This window comes from Lissotriton helveticus, chromosome 1_2 (genome assembly GCF_964261635.1).
Source record: "Lissotriton helveticus chromosome 1_2, aLisHel1.1, whole genome shotgun sequence".
NCBI classification, from domain to species: domain Eukaryota; kingdom Metazoa; phylum Chordata; class Amphibia; order Caudata; family Salamandridae; genus Lissotriton; species Lissotriton helveticus.
This window is the reverse complement of record NC_136058.1, coordinates 336,647,477-336,669,020: the sequence shown is the minus strand read 5'-3', so window position 1 is coordinate 336,669,020 and position 21,544 is coordinate 336,647,477. Positions and strand designations below refer to the sequence as shown.

General features: G+C 39.1%; 34 non-coding genes across 34 annotated transcripts; all 34 read left to right on the top strand.

The window, feature by feature from the left end:
* The first annotated feature begins 541 nt into the window (after nucleotides 1-541).
* Nucleotides 542-614, top strand: TRNAK-CUU (transfer RNA lysine (anticodon CUU)). Its single transcript has one exon. It is a non-coding gene; the product is annotated as a tRNA-Lys (tRNA).
* A 344-nt stretch (nucleotides 615-958) lies between these two features.
* TRNAA-AGC (transfer RNA alanine (anticodon AGC)) lies at nucleotides 959-1,031 on the top strand. The gene has a single exon. It is a non-coding gene; the product is annotated as a tRNA-Ala (tRNA).
* Nucleotides 1,032-1,835: 804 nt separating this feature from the next.
* TRNAA-AGC (transfer RNA alanine (anticodon AGC)) lies at nucleotides 1,836-1,908 on the top strand. The gene has a single exon. It is a non-coding gene; the product is annotated as a tRNA-Ala (tRNA).
* A 352-nt stretch (nucleotides 1,909-2,260) lies between these two features.
* Nucleotides 2,261-2,333, top strand: TRNAK-CUU (transfer RNA lysine (anticodon CUU)). Its single transcript has one exon. It is a non-coding gene; the product is annotated as a tRNA-Lys (tRNA).
* Nucleotides 2,334-2,677: 344 nt separating this feature from the next.
* On the top strand, nucleotides 2,678-2,750 carry TRNAA-AGC (transfer RNA alanine (anticodon AGC)). The gene has a single exon. It is a non-coding gene; the product is annotated as a tRNA-Ala (tRNA).
* Nucleotides 2,751-3,102: 352 nt separating this feature from the next.
* Nucleotides 3,103-3,175, top strand: TRNAK-CUU (transfer RNA lysine (anticodon CUU)). Its single transcript has one exon. It is a non-coding gene; the product is annotated as a tRNA-Lys (tRNA).
* A 764-nt stretch (nucleotides 3,176-3,939) lies between these two features.
* TRNAK-CUU (transfer RNA lysine (anticodon CUU)) lies at nucleotides 3,940-4,012 on the top strand. Its single transcript has one exon. It is a non-coding gene; the product is annotated as a tRNA-Lys (tRNA).
* A 344-nt stretch (nucleotides 4,013-4,356) lies between these two features.
* TRNAA-AGC (transfer RNA alanine (anticodon AGC)) lies at nucleotides 4,357-4,429 on the top strand. The gene has a single exon. It is a non-coding gene; the product is annotated as a tRNA-Ala (tRNA).
* A 352-nt stretch (nucleotides 4,430-4,781) lies between these two features.
* On the top strand, nucleotides 4,782-4,854 carry TRNAK-CUU (transfer RNA lysine (anticodon CUU)). The gene has a single exon. It is a non-coding gene; the product is annotated as a tRNA-Lys (tRNA).
* Nucleotides 4,855-6,060: 1,206 nt separating this feature from the next.
* TRNAA-AGC (transfer RNA alanine (anticodon AGC)) lies at nucleotides 6,061-6,133 on the top strand. The gene has a single exon. It is a non-coding gene; the product is annotated as a tRNA-Ala (tRNA).
* A 1,229-nt stretch (nucleotides 6,134-7,362) lies between these two features.
* Nucleotides 7,363-7,470, top strand: TRNAK-CUU (transfer RNA lysine (anticodon CUU)). The gene is made up of 2 exons: nucleotides 7,363-7,399; nucleotides 7,435-7,470. It is a non-coding gene; the product is annotated as a tRNA-Lys (tRNA).
* A 344-nt stretch (nucleotides 7,471-7,814) lies between these two features.
* On the top strand, nucleotides 7,815-7,887 carry TRNAA-AGC (transfer RNA alanine (anticodon AGC)). Its single transcript has one exon. It is a non-coding gene; the product is annotated as a tRNA-Ala (tRNA).
* An 804-nt stretch (nucleotides 7,888-8,691) lies between these two features.
* Nucleotides 8,692-8,764, top strand: TRNAA-AGC (transfer RNA alanine (anticodon AGC)). The gene has a single exon. It is a non-coding gene; the product is annotated as a tRNA-Ala (tRNA).
* Nucleotides 8,765-9,117: 353 nt separating this feature from the next.
* Nucleotides 9,118-9,190, top strand: TRNAK-CUU (transfer RNA lysine (anticodon CUU)). Its single transcript has one exon. It is a non-coding gene; the product is annotated as a tRNA-Lys (tRNA).
* A 344-nt stretch (nucleotides 9,191-9,534) lies between these two features.
* On the top strand, nucleotides 9,535-9,607 carry TRNAA-AGC (transfer RNA alanine (anticodon AGC)). The gene has a single exon. It is a non-coding gene; the product is annotated as a tRNA-Ala (tRNA).
* Nucleotides 9,608-9,954: 347 nt separating this feature from the next.
* TRNAK-CUU (transfer RNA lysine (anticodon CUU)) lies at nucleotides 9,955-10,027 on the top strand. The gene has a single exon. It is a non-coding gene; the product is annotated as a tRNA-Lys (tRNA).
* Nucleotides 10,028-10,796: 769 nt separating this feature from the next.
* Nucleotides 10,797-10,904, top strand: TRNAK-CUU (transfer RNA lysine (anticodon CUU)). The gene is made up of 2 exons: nucleotides 10,797-10,833; nucleotides 10,869-10,904. It is a non-coding gene; the product is annotated as a tRNA-Lys (tRNA).
* Nucleotides 10,905-11,673: 769 nt separating this feature from the next.
* Nucleotides 11,674-11,746, top strand: TRNAK-CUU (transfer RNA lysine (anticodon CUU)). Its single transcript has one exon. It is a non-coding gene; the product is annotated as a tRNA-Lys (tRNA).
* A 344-nt stretch (nucleotides 11,747-12,090) lies between these two features.
* Nucleotides 12,091-12,163, top strand: TRNAA-AGC (transfer RNA alanine (anticodon AGC)). Its single transcript has one exon. It is a non-coding gene; the product is annotated as a tRNA-Ala (tRNA).
* Nucleotides 12,164-12,515: 352 nt separating this feature from the next.
* TRNAK-CUU (transfer RNA lysine (anticodon CUU)) lies at nucleotides 12,516-12,623 on the top strand. The gene is made up of 2 exons: nucleotides 12,516-12,552; nucleotides 12,588-12,623. It is a non-coding gene; the product is annotated as a tRNA-Lys (tRNA).
* Nucleotides 12,624-13,392: 769 nt separating this feature from the next.
* TRNAK-CUU (transfer RNA lysine (anticodon CUU)) lies at nucleotides 13,393-13,465 on the top strand. The gene has a single exon. It is a non-coding gene; the product is annotated as a tRNA-Lys (tRNA).
* Nucleotides 13,466-13,809: 344 nt separating this feature from the next.
* Nucleotides 13,810-13,882, top strand: TRNAA-AGC (transfer RNA alanine (anticodon AGC)). Its single transcript has one exon. It is a non-coding gene; the product is annotated as a tRNA-Ala (tRNA).
* Nucleotides 13,883-14,234: 352 nt separating this feature from the next.
* Nucleotides 14,235-14,307, top strand: TRNAK-CUU (transfer RNA lysine (anticodon CUU)). The gene has a single exon. It is a non-coding gene; the product is annotated as a tRNA-Lys (tRNA).
* Nucleotides 14,308-15,071: 764 nt separating this feature from the next.
* On the top strand, nucleotides 15,072-15,144 carry TRNAK-CUU (transfer RNA lysine (anticodon CUU)). Its single transcript has one exon. It is a non-coding gene; the product is annotated as a tRNA-Lys (tRNA).
* Nucleotides 15,145-15,913: 769 nt separating this feature from the next.
* Nucleotides 15,914-15,986, top strand: TRNAK-CUU (transfer RNA lysine (anticodon CUU)). The gene has a single exon. It is a non-coding gene; the product is annotated as a tRNA-Lys (tRNA).
* A 344-nt stretch (nucleotides 15,987-16,330) lies between these two features.
* Nucleotides 16,331-16,403, top strand: TRNAA-AGC (transfer RNA alanine (anticodon AGC)). The gene has a single exon. It is a non-coding gene; the product is annotated as a tRNA-Ala (tRNA).
* Nucleotides 16,404-16,755: 352 nt separating this feature from the next.
* On the top strand, nucleotides 16,756-16,828 carry TRNAK-CUU (transfer RNA lysine (anticodon CUU)). Its single transcript has one exon. It is a non-coding gene; the product is annotated as a tRNA-Lys (tRNA).
* Nucleotides 16,829-17,597: 769 nt separating this feature from the next.
* On the top strand, nucleotides 17,598-17,670 carry TRNAK-CUU (transfer RNA lysine (anticodon CUU)). Its single transcript has one exon. It is a non-coding gene; the product is annotated as a tRNA-Lys (tRNA).
* A 344-nt stretch (nucleotides 17,671-18,014) lies between these two features.
* TRNAA-AGC (transfer RNA alanine (anticodon AGC)) lies at nucleotides 18,015-18,087 on the top strand. Its single transcript has one exon. It is a non-coding gene; the product is annotated as a tRNA-Ala (tRNA).
* Nucleotides 18,088-18,439: 352 nt separating this feature from the next.
* Nucleotides 18,440-18,512, top strand: TRNAK-CUU (transfer RNA lysine (anticodon CUU)). The gene has a single exon. It is a non-coding gene; the product is annotated as a tRNA-Lys (tRNA).
* Nucleotides 18,513-18,856: 344 nt separating this feature from the next.
* Nucleotides 18,857-18,929, top strand: TRNAA-AGC (transfer RNA alanine (anticodon AGC)). Its single transcript has one exon. It is a non-coding gene; the product is annotated as a tRNA-Ala (tRNA).
* Nucleotides 18,930-19,281: 352 nt separating this feature from the next.
* Nucleotides 19,282-19,389, top strand: TRNAK-CUU (transfer RNA lysine (anticodon CUU)). The gene is made up of 2 exons: nucleotides 19,282-19,318; nucleotides 19,354-19,389. It is a non-coding gene; the product is annotated as a tRNA-Lys (tRNA).
* A 1,206-nt stretch (nucleotides 19,390-20,595) lies between these two features.
* Nucleotides 20,596-20,668, top strand: TRNAA-AGC (transfer RNA alanine (anticodon AGC)). Its single transcript has one exon. It is a non-coding gene; the product is annotated as a tRNA-Ala (tRNA).
* A 769-nt stretch (nucleotides 20,669-21,437) lies between these two features.
* TRNAA-AGC (transfer RNA alanine (anticodon AGC)) lies at nucleotides 21,438-21,510 on the top strand. The gene has a single exon. It is a non-coding gene; the product is annotated as a tRNA-Ala (tRNA).
* Nucleotides 21,511-21,544: the final 34 nt, after the last annotated feature.

The window sequence follows — 21,544 nt, the reverse complement described above, 5'->3', positions numbered from 1 at the left end:
AGTGGAGGTAAGGCATCAGTTAGGAGTGAACTGAACACTCATGTAATGGTCAATTTGACGTCAAATAAAGTGTCGTAGGCATTAACATTACTTTTGAAATGTTATTCTGAGGGAGCACACAGGGGAATTAGCTCAAATGGTAGAGCGCTCGATTAGCATGCGAGAGGTAGCGGGATCGATGCCCGCATTCTCCATTCTAAAATGTACATACATTTTATTTTTAACTTGTCATTGCCAAGCTTGTTGCATAGTAAGAACAGATAAATCACAGATGGCTTTCATATATGGTCACATAACAACTAAAGTGGTTTTATCAGAAGGGTTTAGGTATTCGTTAGCTTGTGAGAGCAATTTGAGTTCTTATGCAATCTCACAATGACATTTCCACAACTTCCATTTCAATTTTGTCTCATTTTACTTGACACTCTGTCCACTGAGGGATCTATAAATGATAAGTTCCTTGAAAAACAAGTTGAGGAATATCCAGGAACTGGTTTTCTTAATGAAAAACGATCAGTTTGCATTCTACTTTAAAGAGGGAGCCCGGCTAGCTCAGTCGGTAGAGCATGAGACTCTTAATCTCAGGGTCGTGGGTTCGAGCCCCACGTTGGGCGAAAACGAGTATTTTTTGCAGGATTATTGTGTTGGATCTCATAATATGGCAATTAATCTTGCATTAGACATGCAATAACTCCCAAAAATTGTATATCTTTGTTTTCCCATTGGTGGGAAATGTAACTTCAAGATTAGGTAGGGCATTAGTCTAGATTAACATACAGCGATATTACTCCTATTCAAGTACTAAACAGGCCAACCTGAACTGTAAAACATCCCCTAAGTGGAGGTAAGGCATCAGTTAGGAGTGAACTGAACACTCATGTAATGGGCAATTTGACATCAAATAAAGTGTGGTAGGCATTACCATTACTTTTGAAATGTTATTCTGAGGGAGCACACAGGGGAATTAGCTCAAATGGTAGAGCGCTCGCTTAGCATGCGAGAGGTAGCGGGATCGATGCCCGCATTCTCCATTCTAAAATGTACATACATTTTATTTTTAACTTGTCATTGCCAAGCTTGTTGCATAGTAAGAACAGACAAATCACAGATGGCTTTCATATATGGTCACATCATAACAACTAAAGGTGTTTTATCAAAAGGGTTTAGGTATTCGTTAGCTTGTGAGAGCAATTTGAGTTCTTATGCAATCTCACAATGACATTTCCACAACTTCCATTTCAATTTTGTCTCATTTTACTTGACACTCTGTCCACTGAGGGATCTATAAATGATAAGTTCCTTGAAAAACAAGAGTTGAGGAATATCCAGGAACTGGTTTTCTTAATGAAAAACGATCAGTTTGCATACTACTTTAAAGAGGGATCCCGGCTAGCTCAGTCGGTAGAGCATGAGACTCTTGATCTCAGGGTCGTGGGTTCGAGCATGAGACTCTTAATCTCAGGGTCGTGGGTTCGAGCCCCACGTTGGGCGAAAACGAGTACTTTTTGCAGGATTATTGCATTGGATCTCATAATATGGCAATTAATCTTGCATTAGACATGCAATAACTCCCAAAAATTGTATATCTTTGGTTTCCCATTGGTGGGAAATGTAACTTCAAGATTAGGTAGGGCATTAGTCTAGATTAACATACAGCGATATTACTCCTATTCAAGTACTAAACAGGCCAACCTGAACTGTAAAACATCCCCTAAGTGGAGGTAAGGCATCAGTTAGGAGTGAACTGAACACTCATGTAATGGGCAATTTGACGTCAAATAAAGTGTGGTAGGCATTACCATTACTTTTGAAATGTTATTCTGAGGGAGCACACAGGGGAATTAGCTCAAATGGTAGAGCGCTCGCTTAGCATGCGAGAGGTAGCGGGATCGATGCCCGCATTCTCCATTCTAAAATGTACATACATTTTATTTTTAACTTGTCATTGCCAAGCTTGTTGCATAGTAAGAACAGATACATCACAGATGGCTTTCATATATGGTCACATCATAACAACTAAAGGTGTTTTATCAAAAGGGTTTAGGTATTCGTTAGCTTGTGAGAGCAATTTGAGTTCTTATGCAATCTCACAATGACATTTCCACAACTTCCATTTCAATTTTGTCTCATTTTACTTGACACTCTGTCCACTGAGGGATCTATAAATGATAAGTTCCTTGAAAAACAAGAGTTGAGGAATATCCAGGAACTGGTTTTCTTAATGAAAAACGATCAGTTTGCATACTACTTTAAAGAGGGAGCCCGGCTAGCTCAGTCGGTAGAGCATGAGACTCTTAATCTCAGGGTCGTGGGTTCGAGCCCCACGTTGGGCGAAAACGAGAAATTTTTGCAGGATTATTGCATTGGATCTCATAATATGGCAATTAATCTTGCATTAGACATGCAATAACTCCCAAAAATTGTATATCTTTGGTTTCCCATTGGTGGGAAATGTAACTTCAAGATTAGGTAGGGCATTAGTCTAGATTAACATACAGCGATATTACTCCTATTCAAGTACTAAACAGGCCAACCTGAACTGTAAAACATCCCCTAAGTGGAGGTAAGGCATCAGTTTTGAGTGAACTGAAAACTCATGTAATGTGCAATTTGACGTCAAATAAAGTGTGGAAGGCATTAACATTACTTTTGAAATGTTATTCTGAGGGAGCACACAGGGGAATTAGCTCAAATGGTAGAGCGCTCGCTTAGCATGCGAGAGGTAGCGGGATCGATGCCCGCATTCTCCATTCTAAAATGTACATACATTTTATTTTTAACTTGACATTGCCAAGCTTGTTGCATAGTAAGAACAGATAAATCACAGATGGCTTTCATATATGGTCACATCATAACAACTAAAGGGGTTTTATCAAAAGGGTTTAGGTATTCGTTAGCTTGTGAGAGCAATTTGAGTTCTTATGCAATCTCACAATGACATTTCCACAACTTCCATTTCAATTTTGTCTCATTTTACTTGACACTCTGTCCACTGAGGGATCTATAAATGATAAGTTCCTTGAAAAACAAGAGTTGAGGAATATCCAGGAACTGGTTTTCTTAATGAAAAACGATCAGTTTGCATACTACTTTAAAGAGGGAGCCCGGCTAGCTCAGTCGGTAGAGCATGAGACTCTTAATCTCAGGGTCGTGGGTTCGAGCCCCACGTTGGGCGAAAACGAGTAATTTTTGCAGGATTATTGCATTGGATCTCATAATATGGCAATTAATCTTGCATTAGACATGCAATAACTCCCAAAAATTGTATATCTTTGGTTTCCCATTGGTGGGAAATGTAACTTCAAGATTAGGTAGGGCATTAGTCTAGATTAACATACAGCGATATTACTCCTATTCAAGTACTAAACAGGCCAACCTGAACTGTAAAACATCCCCTAAGTGGAGGTAAGGCATCAGTTAGGAGTGAACTGAACACTCATGTAATGGTCAATTTGACGTCAAATAAAGTGTCGTAGGCATTAACATTACTTTTGAAATGTTATTCTGAGGGAGCACACAGGGGAATTAGCTCAAATGGTAGAGCGCTCGATTAGCATGCGAGAGGTAGCGGGATCGATGCCCGCATTCTCCATTCTAAAATGTACATACATTTTATTTTTAACTTGTCATTGCCAAGCTTGTTGCATAGTAAGAACAGATAAATCACAGATGGCTTTCATATATGGTCACATAACAACTAAAGTGGTTTTATCAAAAGGGTTTAGGTATTCATTAGCTTGTGAGAGCAATTTGAGTTCTTATGCAATCTCACAATGACATTTCCACAACTTCCATTTCAATTTTGTCTCATTTTACTTGACACTCTGTCCACTGAGGGATCTATAAATGATAAGTTCCTTGAAAAACAAGTTGAGGAATATCCAGGAACTGGTTTTCTTAATGAAAAACGATCAGTTTGCATTCTACTTTAAAGAGGGAGCCCGGCTAGCTCAGTCGGTAGAGCATGAGACTCTTAATCTCAGGGTCGTGGGTTCGAGCCCCACGTTGGGCGAAAACGAGTATTTTTTGCAGGATTATTGTGTTGGATCTCATAATATGGCAATTAATCTTGCATTAGACATGCAATAACTCCCAAAAATTGTATATCTTTGGTTTCCCATTGGTGGGAAATGTAACTTCAAGATTAGGTAGGGCATTAGTCTAGATTAACATACAGCGATATTACTCCTATTCAAGTACTTAACAGGCCAACCTGAACTGTAAAACATCCCCTAAGTGGAGGTAAGGCATCAGTTAGGAGTGAACTGAACACTCATGTAATGGGCAATTTGACATCAAATAAAGTGTGGTAGGCATTACCATTACTTTTGAAATGTTATTCTGAGGGAGCACACAGGGGAATTAGCTCAAATGGTAGAGCGCTCGCTTAGCATGCGAGAGGTAGCGGGATCGATGCCCGCATTCTCCATTCTAAAATGTACATACATTTTATTTTTAACTTGTCATTGCCAAGCTTGTTGCATAGTAAGAACAGATAAATCACAGATGGCTTTCATATATGGTCACATCATAACAACTAAAGGTGTTTTATCAAAAGGGTTTAGGTATTTTTTAGCTTGTGAGAGCAATTTGAGTTCTTATGCAATCTCACAATGACATTTCCACAACTTCCATTTCAATTTTGTCTCATTTTACTTGACACTCTGTCCACTGAGGGATCTATAAATGATAAGTTCCTTGAAAAACAAGAGTTGAGGAATATCCAGGAACTGATTTTCTTAATGAAAAACGATCAGTTTGCATACTACTTTAAAGAGGGAGCCCGGCTAGCTCAGTCTGTAGAGCATGAGACTCTTAATCTCAGGGTCGTGGGTTCGAGCCCCACGTTGGGCGAAAACGAGTATTTTTTGCAGGATTATTGTGTTGGATCTCATAATATGGCAATTAATCTTGCATTAGACAAGCAATAACTCCCAAAAATTGTTTATCTTTGGTTTCCCATTGGTGGGAAATGTAACTTCAAGATTAGGTAGGGCATTAGTCTAGATTAACATACAGCGATATTACTCCTATTCAAGTACTTAACAGGCCAACCTGAACTGTAAAGCATCCCCTAAGTGGAGGTAAGGCATCAGTTAGGAGTGAACTGAACACTCATGTAATGGGCAATTTGACATCAAATAAAGTGTGGTAGGCATTACCATTACTTTTGAAATGTTATTCTGAGGGAGCACACAGGGGAATTAGCTCAAATGGTAGAGGGCTCGCTTAGCATGCGAGAGGTAGCGGGATCCATTCTAAAATGTACATACATTTTATTTTTAACTTGTCATTGCCAAGCTTGTTGCATAGTAAGAACAGATAAATCACAGATGGCTTTCATATATGGTCACATCATAACAACTAAAGGTGTTTTATCAAAAGGGTTTAGGTATTTTTTAGCTTGTGAGAGCAATTTGAGTTCTTATGCAATCTCACAATGACATTTCCACAACTTCCATTTCAATTTTGTCTCATTTTACTTGACACTCTGTCCACTGAGGGATCTATAAATGATAAGTTCCTTGAAAAACAAGAGTTGAGGAATATCCAGGAACTGGTTTTCTTAATGAAAAATGATCAGTTTGCATACTACTTTAAAGAGGGAGCCCGGCTAGCTCAGTCGGTAGAGCATGAGACTCTTGATCTCAGGGTCGTGGGTTCGAGCATGAGACTCTTAATCTCAGGGTCGTGGGTTCGAGCCCCACGTTGAGCGAAAACGAGTAATTTTTGCAGGATTATTGCATTGGATCTCATAATATGGCAATTCATCTTGCATTAGACATGCAATAACTCCCAAAAATTGTATATCTTTGGTTTCCCATTGGTGGGAAATGTAACTTCAAGATTAGGTAGGGCATTAGTCTAGATTAACATACAGCGATATTACTCCTATTCAAGTACTAAACAGGCCAACCTGAACTGTAAAACATCCCCTAAGTGGAGGTAAGGCATCAGTTAGGAGTGTACTGAACACTCATGTAATGGGCAATTTGACATCAAATAAAGTGTGGTAGGCATTACCATTACTTTTGAAATGTTATTCTGAGGGAGCACACAGGGGAATTAGCTCAAATGGTAGAGCGCTTGCTTAGCATGCAAGAGGTAGCGGGATCGATGCCCGCATTCTCCCTTCTACAATGTACATACATTTTATTTTTAACTTGTCATTGCCAAGCTTGTTGCATAGTAAGAACAGATAAATCACAGATGGCTTTCATATATGGTCACATCATAACAACTAAAGGTGTTTTATCAAAAGGGTTTAGGTATTCGTTAGCTTGTGAGAGCAATTTGAGTTCTTATGCAATCTCACAATGACATTTCCACAACTTCCATTTCAATTTTGTCTCATTTTACTTGACACTCTGTCCACTGAGGGATCTATAAATGATAAGTTCCTTGAAAAACAAGAGTTGAGGAATATCCAGGAACTGGTTTTCTTAATGAAAAACGATCAGTTTGCATACTACTTTAAAGAGGGATCCCGGCTAGCTCAGTCGGTAGAGCATGAGACTCTTGATCTCAGGGTCGTGGGTTCGAGCATGAGACTCTTAATTTCAGGGTCGTGGGTTCGAGCCCCACGTTGGGCGAAAACGAGTAATTTTTGCAGGATTATTGCATTGGATCTCATAATATGGCAATTAATCTTGCATTAGACATGCAATAACTCCCAAAAATTGTATATCTTTGGTTTCCCATTGGTGGGAAATGTAACTTCAAGATTAGGTAGGGCATTAGTCTAGATTAACATACAGCGATATTACTCCTATTCAAGTACTAAACAGGCCAACCTGAACTGTAAAACATCCCCTAAGTGGAGGTAAGGCATCAGTTAGGAGTGAACTGAACACTCATGTAATGTGCAATTTGACGTCAAATAAAGTGTGGAAGGCATTAACATTACTTTTGAAATGTTATTCTGAGGGAGCACACAGGGGAATTAGCTCAAATGGTAGAGCGCTCGCTTAGCATGCGAGAGGTAGCGGGATCGATGGCCGCATTCTCCATTCTAAAATGTACATACATTTTATTTTTAACTTGTCATTGCCAAGCTTGTTGCATAGTAAGAACAGATAAATCACAGATGGCTTTCATATATGGTCACATCATAACAACTAAAGTGGTTTTATCAAAAGGGTTTAGGTATTCGTTAGCTTGTGAGAGCAATTTGAGTTCTTATGCAATCTCACAATGACATTTCCACAACTTCCATTTCAGTTTTGTCTCATTTTACTTGACACTCTGTCCACTGAGGGATCTATAAATGATAAGTTCCTTGAAAAACAAGAGTTGAGGAATATCCAGGAACTGGTTTTCTTAATGAAAAACGATCAGTTTGCATACTACTTTAAAGAGGGAGCCCGGCTAGCTCAGTCGGTAGAGCATGAGACTCTTGATCTCAGGGTCGTGGGTTCGAGCATGAGACTCTTAATCTCAGGGTCGTGGGTTCGAGCCCCACGTTGGGCGAAAACGAGTAATTTTTGCAGGATTATTGCATTGGATCTCATAATATGGCAATTAATCTTGCATTAGACATGCAATAACTCCCAAAAATTGTATATCTTTGTTTTCCCATTGGTGGGAAATGTAACTTCAAGATTAGGTAGGGCATTAGTCTAGATTAACATACAGCGATATTACTCCTATTCAAGTACTAAACAGGCCAACCTGAACTGTAAAACATCCCCTAAGTGGAGGTAAGGCATCAGTTAGGAGTGAACTGAACACTCATGTAATGGGCAATTTGACATCAAATAAAGTGTGGTAGGCATTACCATTACTTTTGAAATGTTATTCTGAGGGAGCACACAGGGGAATTAGCTCAAATGGTAGAGCGCTCGCTTAGCATGCGAGAGGTAGCGGGATCGATGCCCGCATTCTCCATTCTAAAATGTACATACATTTTATTTTTAACTTGTCATTGCCAAGCTTGTTGCATAGTAAGAACAGACAAATCACAGATGGCTTTCATATATGGTCACATCATAACAACTAAAGGTGTTTTATCAAAAGGGTTTAGGTATTCGTTAGCTTGTGAGAGCAATTTGAGTTCTTATGCAATCTCACAATGACATTTCCACAACTTCCATTTCAATTTTGTCTCATTTTACTTGACACTCTGTCCACTGAGGGATCTATAAATGATAAGTTCCTTGAAAAACAAGAGTTGAGGAATATCCAGGAACTGGTTTTCTTAATGAAAAACGATCAGTTTGCATACTACTTTAAAGAGGGATCCCGGCTAGCTCAGTCGGTAGAGCATGAGACTCTTGATCTCAGGGTCGTGGGTTCGAGCATGAGACTCTTAATCTCAGGGTCGTGGGTTCGAGCCCCACGTTGGGCGAAAACGAGTAATTTTTGCAGGATTATTGCATTGGATCTCATAATATGGCAATTAATCTTGCATTAGACATGCAATAACTCCCAAAAATTGTATATCTTTGGTTTCCCATTGGTGGGAAATGTAACTTCAAGATTAGGTAGGGCATTAGTCTAGATTAACATACAGCGATATTACTCCTATTCAAGTACTAAACAGGCCAACCTGAACTGTAAAACATCCCCTAAGTGGAGGTAAGGCATCAGTTAGGAGTGAACTGAACACTCATGTAATGGGCAATTTGACGTCAAATAAAGTGTGGTAGGCATTACCATTACTTTTGAAATGTTATTCTGAGGGAGCACACAGGGGAATTAGCTCAAATGGTAGAGCGCTCGCTTAGCATGCGAGAGGTAGCGGGATCGATGCCCGCATTCTCCATTCTAAAATGTACATACATTTTATTTTTAACTTGTCATTGCCAAGCTTGTTGCATAGTAAGAACAGATACATCACAGATGGCTTTCATATATGGTCACATCATAACAACTAAAGGTGTTTTATCAAAAGGGTTTTAGGTATTCGTTAGCTTGTGAGAGCAATTTGAGTTCTTATGCAATCTCACAATGACATTTCCACAACTTCCATTTCAATTTTGTCTCATTTTACTTGACACTCTGTCCACTGAGGGATCTATAAATGATAAGTTCCTTGAAAAACAAGAGTTGAGGAATATCCAGGAACTGGTTTTCTTAATGAAAAACGATCAGTTTGCATACTACTTTAAAGAGGGAGCCCGGCTAGCTCAGTCGGTAGAGCATGAGACTCTTAATCTCAGGGTCGTGGGTTCGAGCCCCACGTTGGGCGAAAACGAGAAATTTTTGCAGGATTATTGCATTGGATCTCATAATATGGCAATTAATCTTGCATTAGACATGCAATAACTCCCAAAAATTGTATATCTTTGGTTTCCCATTGGTGGGAAATGTAACTTCAAGATTAGGTAGGGCATTAGTCTAGATTAACATACAGCGATATTACTCCTATTCAAGTACTAAACAGGCCAACCTGAACTGTAAAACATCCCCTAAGTGGAGGTAAGGCATCAGTTAGGAGTGAACTGAACACTCATGTAATGTGCAATTTGACGTCAAATAAAGTGTGGAAGGCATTAACATTACTTTTGAAATGTTATTCTGAGGGAGCACACAGGGGAATTAGCTCAAATGGTAGAGCGCTCGCTTAGCATGCGAGAGGTAGCGGGATCGATGCCCGCATTCTCCATTCTAAAATGTACATACATTTTATTTTTAACTTGTCATTGCCAAGCTTGTTGCATAGTAAGAACAGATAAATCACAGATGGCTTTCATATATGGTCACATAACAACTAAAGTGGTTTTATCAAAAGGGTTTAGGTATTCGTTAGCTTGTGAGAGCAATTTGAGTTCTTATGCAATCTCACAATGACATTTCCACAACTTCCATTTCAATTTTGTCTCATTTTACTTGACACTCTGTCCACTGAGGGATCTATAAATGATAAGTTCCTTGAAAAACAAGTTGAGGAATATCCAGGAACTGGTTTTCTTAATGAAAAACGATCAGTTTGCATTCTACTTTAAAGAGGGAGCCCGGCTAGCTCAGTCGGTAGAGCATGAGACTCTTAATCTCAGGGTCGTGGGTTCGAGCCCCACGTTGGGCGAAAACGAGTATTTTTTGCAGGATTATTGTGTTGGATCTCATAATATGGCAATTAATCTTGCATTAGACATGCAATAACTCCCAAAAATTGTATATCTTTGGTTTCCCATTGGTGGGAAATGTAACTTCAAGATTAGGTAGGGCATTAGTCTAGATTAACATACAGCGATATTACTCCTATTCAAGTACTTAACAGGCCAACCTGAACTGTAAAACATCCCCTAAGTGGAGGTAAGGCATCAGTTAGGAGTGAACTGAACACTCATGTAATGGGCAATTTGACATCAAATAAAGTGTGGTAGGCATTACCATTACTTTTGAAATGTTATTCTGAGGGAGCACACAGGGGAATTAGCTCAAATGGTAGAGCGCTTGCTTAGCATGCGAGAGGTAGCGGGATCGATGCCCGCATTCTCCATTCTAAAATGTACATACATTTTATTTTTAACTTGTCATTGCCAAGCTTGTTGCATAGTAAGAACAGATAAATCACAGATGGCTTTCATATATGGTCACATCATAACAACTAAAGGTGTTTTATCAAAAGGGTTTAGGTATTTTTTAGCTTGTGAGAGCAATTTGAGTTCTTATGCAATCTCACAATGACATTTCCACAACTTCCATTTCAATTTTGTCTCATTTTACTTGACACTCTGTCCACTGAGGGATCTATAAATGATAAGTTCCTTGAAAAACAAGAGTTGAGGAATATCCAGGAACTGGTTTTCTTAATGAAAAATGATCCGTTTGCATACTACTTTAAAGAGGGAGCCCGGCTAGCTCAGTCGGTAGAGCATGAGACTCTTGATCTCAGGGTCGTGGGTTCGAGCATGAGACTCTTAATCTCAGGGTCGTGGGTTCGAGCCCCACGTTGGGCGAAAACGAGTAATTTTTGCAGGATTATTGCATTGGATCTCATAATATGGCAATTCATCTTGCATTAGACATGCAATAACTCCCAAAAATTGTATATCTTTGGTTTCCCATTGGTGGGAAATGTAACTTCAAGATTAGGTAGGGCATTAGTCTAGATTAACATACAGCGATATTACTCCTATTCAAGTACTAAACAGGCCAACCTGAACTGTAAAACATCCCCTAAGTGGAGGTAAGGCATCAGTTAGGAGTGAACTGAACACTCATGTAATGGGCAATTTGACATCAAATAAAGTGTGGTAGGCATTACCATTACTTTTGAAATGTTATTCTGAGGGAGCACACAGGGGAATTAGCTCAAATGGTAGAGCGCTCGCTTAGCATGCGAGAGGTAGCGGGATCGATGGCCTCATTCTCCATTCTAAAATGTACATACATTTTATTTTTAACTTGTCATTGCCAAGCTTGTTGCATAGTAAGAACAGATACATCACAGATGGCTTTCATAAATGGTCACATCATAACAACTAAAGGTGTTTTATCAAAAGGGTTTAGGTATTCGTTAGCTTGTGAGAGCAATTTGATTTCTTATGCAATCTCACAATGACATTTCCACAACTTCCATTTCAATTTTGTCTCATTTTACTTGACACTCTGTCCACTGAGGGATCTATAAATGATAAGTTCCTTGAAAAACAAGAGTTGAGGAATATCCAGGAACTGGTTTTCTTAATGAAAAACGATCAGTTTGCATTCTACTTTAAAGAGGGAGCCCGGCTAGCTCAGTCGGTAGAGCATGAGACTCTTAATCTCAGGGTCGTGGGTTTGAGCCCCACGTTGGGCGAAAACGAGTATTTTTTGCAGGATTATTGTGTTGGATCTCATAATATGGCAATTAATCTTGCATTAGACATGCAATAACTCCCAAAAATTGTATATCTTTGGTTTCCCATTGGTGGGAAATGTAACTTCAAGATTAGGTAGGGCATTAGTCTAGATTAACATACAGCGATATTACTCCTATTCAAGTACTTAACAGGCCAACCTGAACTGTAAAACATCCCCTAAGTGGAGGTAAGGCATCAGTTAGGAGTGAACTGAACACTCATGTAATGGGCAATTTGACATCAAATAAAGTGTGGTAGGCATTACCATTACTTTTGAAATGTTATTCTGAGGGAGCACACAGGGGAATTAGCTCAAATGGTAGAGCGCTCGCTTAGCATGCGAGAGGTAGCGGGATCGATGCCCGCATTCTCCATTCTAAAATGTACATACATTTTATTTTTAACTTGTCATTGCCAAGCTTGTTGCATAGTAAGAACAGATAAATCACAGATGGCTTTCATATATGGTCACATCATAACAACTAAAGGTGTTTTATCAAAAGGGTTTAGGTATTTTTTAGCTTGTGAGAGCAATTTGAGTTCTTATGCAATCTCACAATGACATTTCCACAACTTCCATTTCAATTTTGTCTCATTTTACTTGACACTCTGTCCACTGAGGGATCTATAAATGATAAGTTCCTTGAAAAACTAGAGTTGAGGAATATCCAGGAACTGGTTTTCTTAATGAAAAATGATCCGTTTGCATACTACTTTAAAGAGGGAGCCCGGCTAGCTCAGTCGGTAGAGCATGAGACTCTTGATCTCAGGGTCGTGGGTTCGAGCATGAGACTCTTAATCTCAGGGTCGTGGGTTCGAGCCCCACGTTGGGCGAAAACGAGTAATTTTTGCAGGATTATTGCATTGGATCTCATAATATGGCAATTCATCTTGCATTAGACATGCAATAACTCCCAAAAATTGTATATCTTTGGTTTCCCATTGGTGGGAAATGTAACTTCAAGATTAGGTAGGGCATTAGTCTAGATTAACATACAGCGATATTACTCCTATTCAAGTACTAAACAGGCCAACCTGAACTGTAAAACATCCCCTAAGTGGAGGTAAGGCATCAGTTAGGAGTGAACTGAACACTCATGTAATGGGCAATTTGACATCAAATAAAGTGTGGTAGGCATTACCATTACTTTTGAAATGTTATTCTGAGGGAGCACACAGGGGAATTAGCTCAAATGGTAGAGCGCTCGCTTAGCATGCGAGAGGTAGCGGGATCGATGGCCTCATTCTCCATTCTAAAATGTACATACATTTTATTTTTAACTTGTCATTGCCAAGCTTGTTGCATAGTAAGAACAGATACATCACAGATGGCTTTCATAAATGGTCACATCATAACAACTAAAGGTGTTTTATCAAAAGGGTTTAGGTATTCGTTAGCTTGTGAGAGCAATTTGATTTCTTATGCAATCTCACAATGACATTTCCACAACTTCCATTTCAATTTTGTCTCATTTTACTTGACACTCTGTCCACTGAGGGATCTATAAATGATAAGTTCCTTGAAAAACAAGAGTTGAGGAATATCCAGGAACTGGTTTTCTTAATGAAAAACGATCAGTTTGCATTCTACTTTAAAGAGGGAGCCCGGCTAGCTCAGTCGGTAGAGCATGAGACTCTTAATCTCAGGGTCGTGGGTTCGAGCCCCACGTTGGGCGAAAACGAGTATTTTTTGCAGGATTATTGTGTTGGATCTCATAATATGGCAATTAATCTTGCATTAGACATGCAATAACTCCCAAAAATTGTATATCTTTGGTTTCCCATTGGTGGGAAATGTAACTTCAAGATTAGGTAGGGCATTAGTCTAGATTAACATACAGCGATATTACTCCTATTCAAGTACTTAACAGGCCAACCTGAACTGTAAAACATCCCCTAAGTGGAGGTAAGGCATCAGTTAGGAGTGAACTGAACACTCATGTAATGGGCAATTTGACATCAAATAAAGTGTGGTAGGCATTACCATTACTTTTGAAATGTTATTCTGAGGGAGCACACAGGGGAATTAGCTCAAATGGTAGAGCGCTCGCTTAGCATGCGAGAGGTAGCGGGATCGATGCCCGCATTCTCCATTCTAAAATGTACATACATTTTATTTTTAACTTGTCATTGCCAAGCTTGTTGCATAGTAAGAACAGATAAATCACAGATGGCTTTCATATATGGTCACATCATAACAACTAAAGGTGTTTTATCAAAAGGGTTTAGGTATTTTTTAGCTTGTGAGAGCAATTTGAGTTCTTATGCAATCTCACAATGACATTTCCACAACTTCCATTTCAATTTTGTCTCATTTTACTTGACACTCTGTCCACTGAGGGATCTATAAATGATAAGTTCCTTGAAAAACAAGAGTTGAGGAATATCCAGGAACTGGTTTTCTTAATGAAAAATGATCCGTTTGCATACTACTTTAAAGAGGGAGCCCGGCTAGCTCAGTCGGTAGAGCATGAGACTCTTAATCTCAGGGTCGTGGGTTCGAGCCCCACGTTGGGCGAAAACGAGTGATTTTTGCAGGATTATTGCATTGGATCTCATAATATGGCAATTAATCTTGCATTAGACATGCAATAACTCCCAAAAATTGTATATCTTTGGTTTCCCATTGGTGGGAAATGTAACTTCAAGAGTAGGTAGGGCATTAGTCTAGATTAACATACAGCGATATTACTCCTATTCAAGTACTAAACAGGCCAACCTGAACTGTAAAACATCCCCTAAGTGGAGGTAAGGCATCAGTTAGGAGTGAACTGAACACTCATGTAATGGTCAATTTGACGTCAAATAAAGTGTCGTAGGCATTAACATTACTTTTGAAATGTTATTCTGAGGGAGCACACAGGGGAATTAGCTCAAATGGTAGAGCGCTCGATTAGCATGCGAGAGGTAGCGGCATCGATGCCCGCATTCTCCATTCTAAAATGTACATACATTTTATTTTTAACTTGTCATTGCCAAGCTTGTTGCATAGTAAGAACAGATAAATCACAGATGGCTTTCATATATGGTCACATAACAACTAAAGTGGTTTTATCAAAAGGGTTTAGGTATTCGTTAGCTTGTGAGAGCAATTTGAGTTCTTATGCAATCTCACAATGACATTTCCACAACTTCCATTTCAATTTTGTCTCATTTTACTTGACACTCTGTCCACTGAGGGATCTATAAATGATAAGTTCCTTGAAAAACAAGTTGAGGAATATCCAGGAACTGGTTTTCTTAATGAAAAACGATCAGTTTGCATTCTACTTTAAAGAGGGAGCCCGGCTAGCTCAGTCGGTAGAGCATGAGACTCTTAATCTCAGGGTCGTGGGTTCGAGCCCCACGTTGGGCGGAAACGAGTATTTTTTGCAGGATTATTGTGTTGGATCTCATAATATGGCAATTAATCTTGCATTAGACATGCAATAACTCCCAAAAATTGTATATCTTTGGTTTCCCATTGGTGGGAAATGTAACTTCAAGATTAGGTAGGGCATTAGTCTAGATTAACATACAGCGATATTACTCCTATTCAAGTACTTAACAGGCCAACCTGAACTGTAAAACATCCCCTAAGTGGAGGTAAGGCATCAGTTAGGAGTGAACTGAACACTCATGTAATGGGCAATTTGACATCAAATAAAGTGTGGTAGGCATTACCATTACTTTTGAAATGTTATTCTGAGGGAGCACACAGGGGAATTAGCTCAAATGGTAGAGCGCTCGCTTAGCATGCGAGAGGTAGCGGGATCGATGGCCTCATTCTCCATTCTAAAATGTACATACATTTTATTTTTAACTTGTCATTGCCAAGCTTGTTGCATAGTAAGAACAGATACATCACAGATGGCTTTCATAAATGGTCACATCATAACAACTAAAGGTGTTTTATCAAAAGGGTTTAGGTATTCGTTAGCTTGTGAGAGCAATTTGATTTCTTATGCAATCTCACAATGACATTTCCACAACTTCCATTTCAATTTTGTCTCATTTTACTTGACACTCTGTCCACTGAGGGATCTATAAATGATAAGTTCCTTGAAAAACAAGAGTTGAGGAATATCCAGGAACTGGTTTTCTTAATGAAAAACGATCAGTTTGCATACTACTTTAAAGAGGGAGCCCGGCTAGCTCAGTCGGTAGAGCATGAGACTCTTAATCTCAGGGTCGTGGGTTCGAGCCCCACGTTGGGCGAAAACGAGTAATTTTTGCAGGATTATTGCATTGGATCTCATAATATGGCAATTAATCTTGCATTAGACATGCAATAACTCCCAAAAATTGTATATCTTTGGTTTCCCATTGGTGGGAAATGTAACTTCAAGATTAGGTAGGGCATTAGTCTAGATTAACATACAGCGATATTACTCCTATTCAAGTACTAAACAGGCCAACCTGAACTGTAAAACATCCCCTAAGTGGAGGTAAGGCATCAGTTAGGAGTGAACTGAACACTCATGTAATGTGCAATTTGACGTCAAATAAAGTGTGGAAGGCATTAACATTACTTTTGAAATGTTATTCTGAGGGAGCACACAGGGGAATTAGCTCAAATGGTAGAGCGCTCGCTTAGCATGCGAGAGGTAGCGGGATCAATGCCCGCATTCTCCATTCTAAAATGTACATACATTTTATTTTTATTTTGTCATTGCCAAGCTTGTTGCATAGTAAGAACAGATAAATCACAGATGGCTTTCATATATGGTCACATCATAACAACTAAAGGGGTTTTATCAAAAGGGTTTAGGTATTCGTTAGCTTGTGAGAGCAATTTGAGTTCTTATGCAATCTCACAATGACATTTCCACAACTTCCATTTCAATTTTGTCTCATTTTACTTGACACTCTGTCCACTGAGGGATCTATAAATGATAAGTTCCTTGAAAAACAAGAGTTGAGGAATATCCAGGAACTGATTTTCTTAATGAAAAACGATCAGTTTGCATACTACTTTAAAAAGGGAGCCCGGCTAGCTCAGTCTGTAGAGCATGAGACTCTTAATCTCAGGGTCGTGGGTTCGAGCCCCACGTTGGGCGAAAACGAGTAATTTTTGCAGGATTATTGCATTGGATCTCATAATATGACAATTAATCTTGCATTAGACATGCAATAACTCCCAAAAATTGTATATCTTTGGTTTCCCATTGGTGGGAAATGTAACTTCAAGATTAGGTAGGGCATTAGTCTAGATTAACATACAGCGATATTACTCCTATTCAAGTACTTAACAGGCCAACCTGAACTGTAAAACATCCCCTAAGTGGAGGTAAGGCATCAGTTAGGAGTGAACTGAACACTCATGTAATGGGCAATTTGACATCAAATAAAGTGTGGTAGGCATTACCATTACTTTTGAAATGTTATTCTGAGGGAGCACACAGGGGAATTAGCTCAAATGGTAGAGCGCTCGCTTAGCATGCGAGAGGTAGCGGGATCGATGGCCTCATTCTCCATTCTAAAATGTACATACATTTTATTTTTAACTTGTCATTGCCAAGCTTGTTGCATAGTAAGAACAGATACATCACAGATGGCTTTCATAAATGGTCACATCATAACAACTAAAGGTGTTTTATCAAAAGGGTTTAGGTATTCGTTAGCTTGTGAGAGCAATTTGATTTCTTATGCAATCTCACAATGACATTTCCACAACTTCCATTTCAATTTTGTCTCATTTTACTTGACACTCTGTCCACTGAGGGATCTATAAATGATAAGTTCCTTGAAAAACAAGAGTTGAGGAATATCCAGGAACTGGTTTTCTTAATGAAAAACGATCAGTTTGCATACTACTTTAAAGAGGGAGCCCGGCTAGCTCAGTCGGTAGAGCATGAGACTCTTAATCTCAGGGTCGTGGGTTCGAGCCCCACGTTGGGCGAAAACGAGTAATTTTTGCAGGATTATTGCATTGGATCTCATAATATGGCAATTAATCTTGCATTAGACATGCAATAACTCCCAAAAATTGTATATCTTTGGTTTCCCATTGGTGGGAAATGTAACTTCAAGATTAGGTAGGGCATTAGTCTAGATTAACATACAGCGATATTACTCCTATTCAAGTACTAAACAGGCCAACCTGAACTGTAAAACATCCCCTAAGTGGAGGTAAGGCATCAGTTAGGAGTGAACTGAACACTCATGTAATGTGCAATTTGACGTCAAATAAAGTGTGGAAGGCATTAACATTACTTTTGAAATGTTATTCTGAGGGAGCACACAGGGGAATTAGCTCAAATGGTAGAGCGCTCGCTTAGCATGCGAGAGGTAGCGGGATCGATGCCCGCATTCTCCATTCTAAAATGTACATACATTTTATTTTTATTTTGTCATTGCCAAGCTTGTTGCATAGTAAGAACAGATAAATCACAGATGGCTTTCATATATGGTCACATCATAACAACTAAAGGGGTTTTATCAAAAGGGTTTAGGTATTCGTTAGCTTGTGAGAGCAATTTGAGTTCTTATGCAATCTCACAATGACATTTCCACAACTTCCATTTCAATTTTGTCTCATTTTACTTGACACTCTGTCCACTGAGGGATCTATAAATGATAAGTTCCTTGAAAAACAAGAGTTGAGGAATATCCAGGAACTGATTTTCTTAATGAAAAACGATCAGTTTGCATACTACTTTAAAGAGGGAGCCCGGCTAGCTCAGTCTGTAGAGCATGAGACTCTTAATCTCAGGGTCGTGGGTTCGAGCCCCACGTTGGGCGAAAACGAGTAATTTTTGCAGGATTATTGCATTGGATCTCATAATATGACAATTAATCTTGCATTAGACATGCAATAACTCCCAAAAATTGTATATCTTTGGTTTCCCATTGGTGGGAAATGTAACTTCAAGATTAGGTAGGGCATTAGTCTAGATTAACATACAGCGATATTACTCCTATTCAAGTACTAAACAGGCCAACCTGAACTGTAAAACATCCCCTAAGTGGAGGTAAGGCATCAGTTAGGAGTGAACTGAACACTCATGTAATGGGCAATTTGACGTCAAATAAAGTGTCGTAGGCATTAACATTACTTTTGAAATGTTATTCTGAGGGAGCACACAGGGGAATTAGCTCAAATGGTAGAGCGCTCGCTTAGCATGCGAGAGGTAGCGGGATCGATGCCCGCATTCTCCATTCTAAAATGTACATACATTTTATTTTTAACTTGTCATTGCCAAGCTTGTTGCATAGTAAGAACAGATAAATCACAGATGGCTTTCATATATGGTCACATCATAACAACTAAAGGTGTTTTATCAAAAGGGTTTAGGTATTTTTTAGCTTGTGAGAGCAATTTGAGTTCTTATGCAATCTCACAATGCCATTTCCACAACTTTCATTTCAATTTTGTCTCATTTTACTTGACACTCTGTCCACTGAGGGATCTATAAATGATAAGTTCCTTGAAAAACAAGAGTTGAGGAATATCCAGGAACTGGTTTTCTTAATGAAAAATGATCAGTTTGCATACTACTGTAAAGAGGGAGCCCGGCTAGCTCAGTCGGTAGAGCATGAGACTCTTGATCTCAGGGTCGTGGGTTCGAGCATGAGACTCTTAATCTCAGGGTCGTGGGTTCGAGCCCCACGTTGGGCGAAAACAAGTCATTTTTGCAGGATTATTGCATTGGATCTCATAATATGGCAATTCATCTTGCATTAGACATGCAATAACTCCCAAAAATTGTATATCTTTGGTTTCCCATTGGTGGGAAATGTAACTTCAAGATTAGGTAGGGCATTAGTCTAGATTAACATACAGCGATATTACTCCTATTCAAGTACTAAACAGGCCAACCTGAACTGTAAAACATCCCCTAAGTGGAGGTAAGGCATCAGTTAGGAGTGAACTGAACACTCATGTAATGGGCAATTTGACATCAAATAAAGTGTGGTAGGCATTACCATTACTTTTGAAATGTTATTCTGAGGGAGCACACAGGGGAATTAGCTCAAATGGTAGAGTGCTCGCTTAGCATGCGAGAGGTAGCGGGATCCATTCTAAAAAGTACATACTTTTTATTTTGAACTTGTCATTGCCAAGCTTGTTGCATAGTAAGAACAGATAAATCACAGATGGCTTTCATATATGGTCACATCATAACAACTAAAGGTGTTTTATCAAAAGGGTTTAGGTATTTTTTAGCTTGTGAGAGCAATTTGAGTTCTTATGCAATCTCACAATGACATTTCCACAACTTCCATTTCAATTTTGTCTCATTTTACTTGACACTCTGTCCACTGAGGGATCTATAAATGATAAGTTCCTTGAAAAACAAGAGTTGAGGAATATCCAGGAACTGGTTTTCTTAATGAAAAATGATCAGTTTGCATACTACTTTAAAGAGGGAGCCCGGCTAGCTCAGTCGGTAGAGCATGAGACTCTTGATCTCAGGGTCGTGGGTTCGAGCATGAGACTCTTAATCTCAGGGTCGTGGGTTCAAGCCCCACGTTGGGCGAAAACGAGTAATTTTTGCAGGATTATTGCATTGGATCTCATAATATGGCAATTCATCTTGCATTAGACATGCAATAACTCCCAAAAATTGTATATCTTTGGTTTCCCATTGGTGGGAAATGTAACTTCAAGATTAGGTAGGGCATTAGTCTAGATTAACATACAGCGATATTACTCCTATTCAAGTACTAAACAGGCCAACCTGAACTGTAAAACATCCCCTAAGTGGAGGTAAGGCATCAGTTAGGAGTGAACTGAACACTCATGTAATGTGCAATTTGACGTCAAATAAAGTGTGGAAGGCATTAACATTACTTTTGAAATGTTATTCTGAGGGAGCACACAGGGGAATTAGCTCAAATGGTAGAGCGCTCGCTTAGCATGCGAGAGGTAGCGGGATCGATGCCCGCATTCTCCATTCTAAAATGTACATACATTTTATTTTTATTTTGTCATTGCCAAGCTTGTTGCATAGTAAGAACAGATAAATCACAGATGGCTTTCATATATGGTCACATCATAACAACTAAAGGGGTTTTATCAAAAGGGTTTAGGTATTCGTTAGCTTGTGAGAGCAATTTGAGTTCTTATGCAATCTCACAATGACATTTCCACAACTTCCATTTCAATTTTGTCTCATTTTACTTGACACTCTGTCCACTGAGGGATCTATAAATGATAAGTTCCTTGAAAAACAAGAGTTGAGGAATATCCAGGAACTGATTTTCTTAATGAAAAACGATCAGTTTGCATACTACTTTAAAGAGGGATCCCGGCTAGCTCAGTCTGTAGAGCATGAGACTCTTAATCTCAGGGTCGTGGGTTCGAGCCCCACGTTGGGCGAAAACGAGTAATTTTTGCAGGATTATTGCATTGGATCTCATAATATGACAATTAATCTTGCATTAGACATGCAATAACTCCCAAAAATTGTATATCTTTGGTTTCCCATTGGTGGGAAATGTAACTTCAAGATTAGGTAGGGCATTAGTCTAGATTAACATACAGCGATATTACTCCTATTCAAGTACTAAACAGGCCAACCTGAACTGTAAAACATCCCCTAAGTGGAGGTAAGGCATCAGTTAGGAGTGAACTGAACACTCATGTAATGGGCAATTTGACGTCAAATAAAGTGTCGTAGGCATTAACATTACTTTTGAAATGTTATTCTGAGGGAGCACACAGGGGAATTAGCTCAAATGGTAGAGCGCTCGCTTAGCATGCGAGAGGTAGCGGGATCGATGCCCGCATTCTCCATTCTAAAATGTACATACATTTTATTTTTAACTTG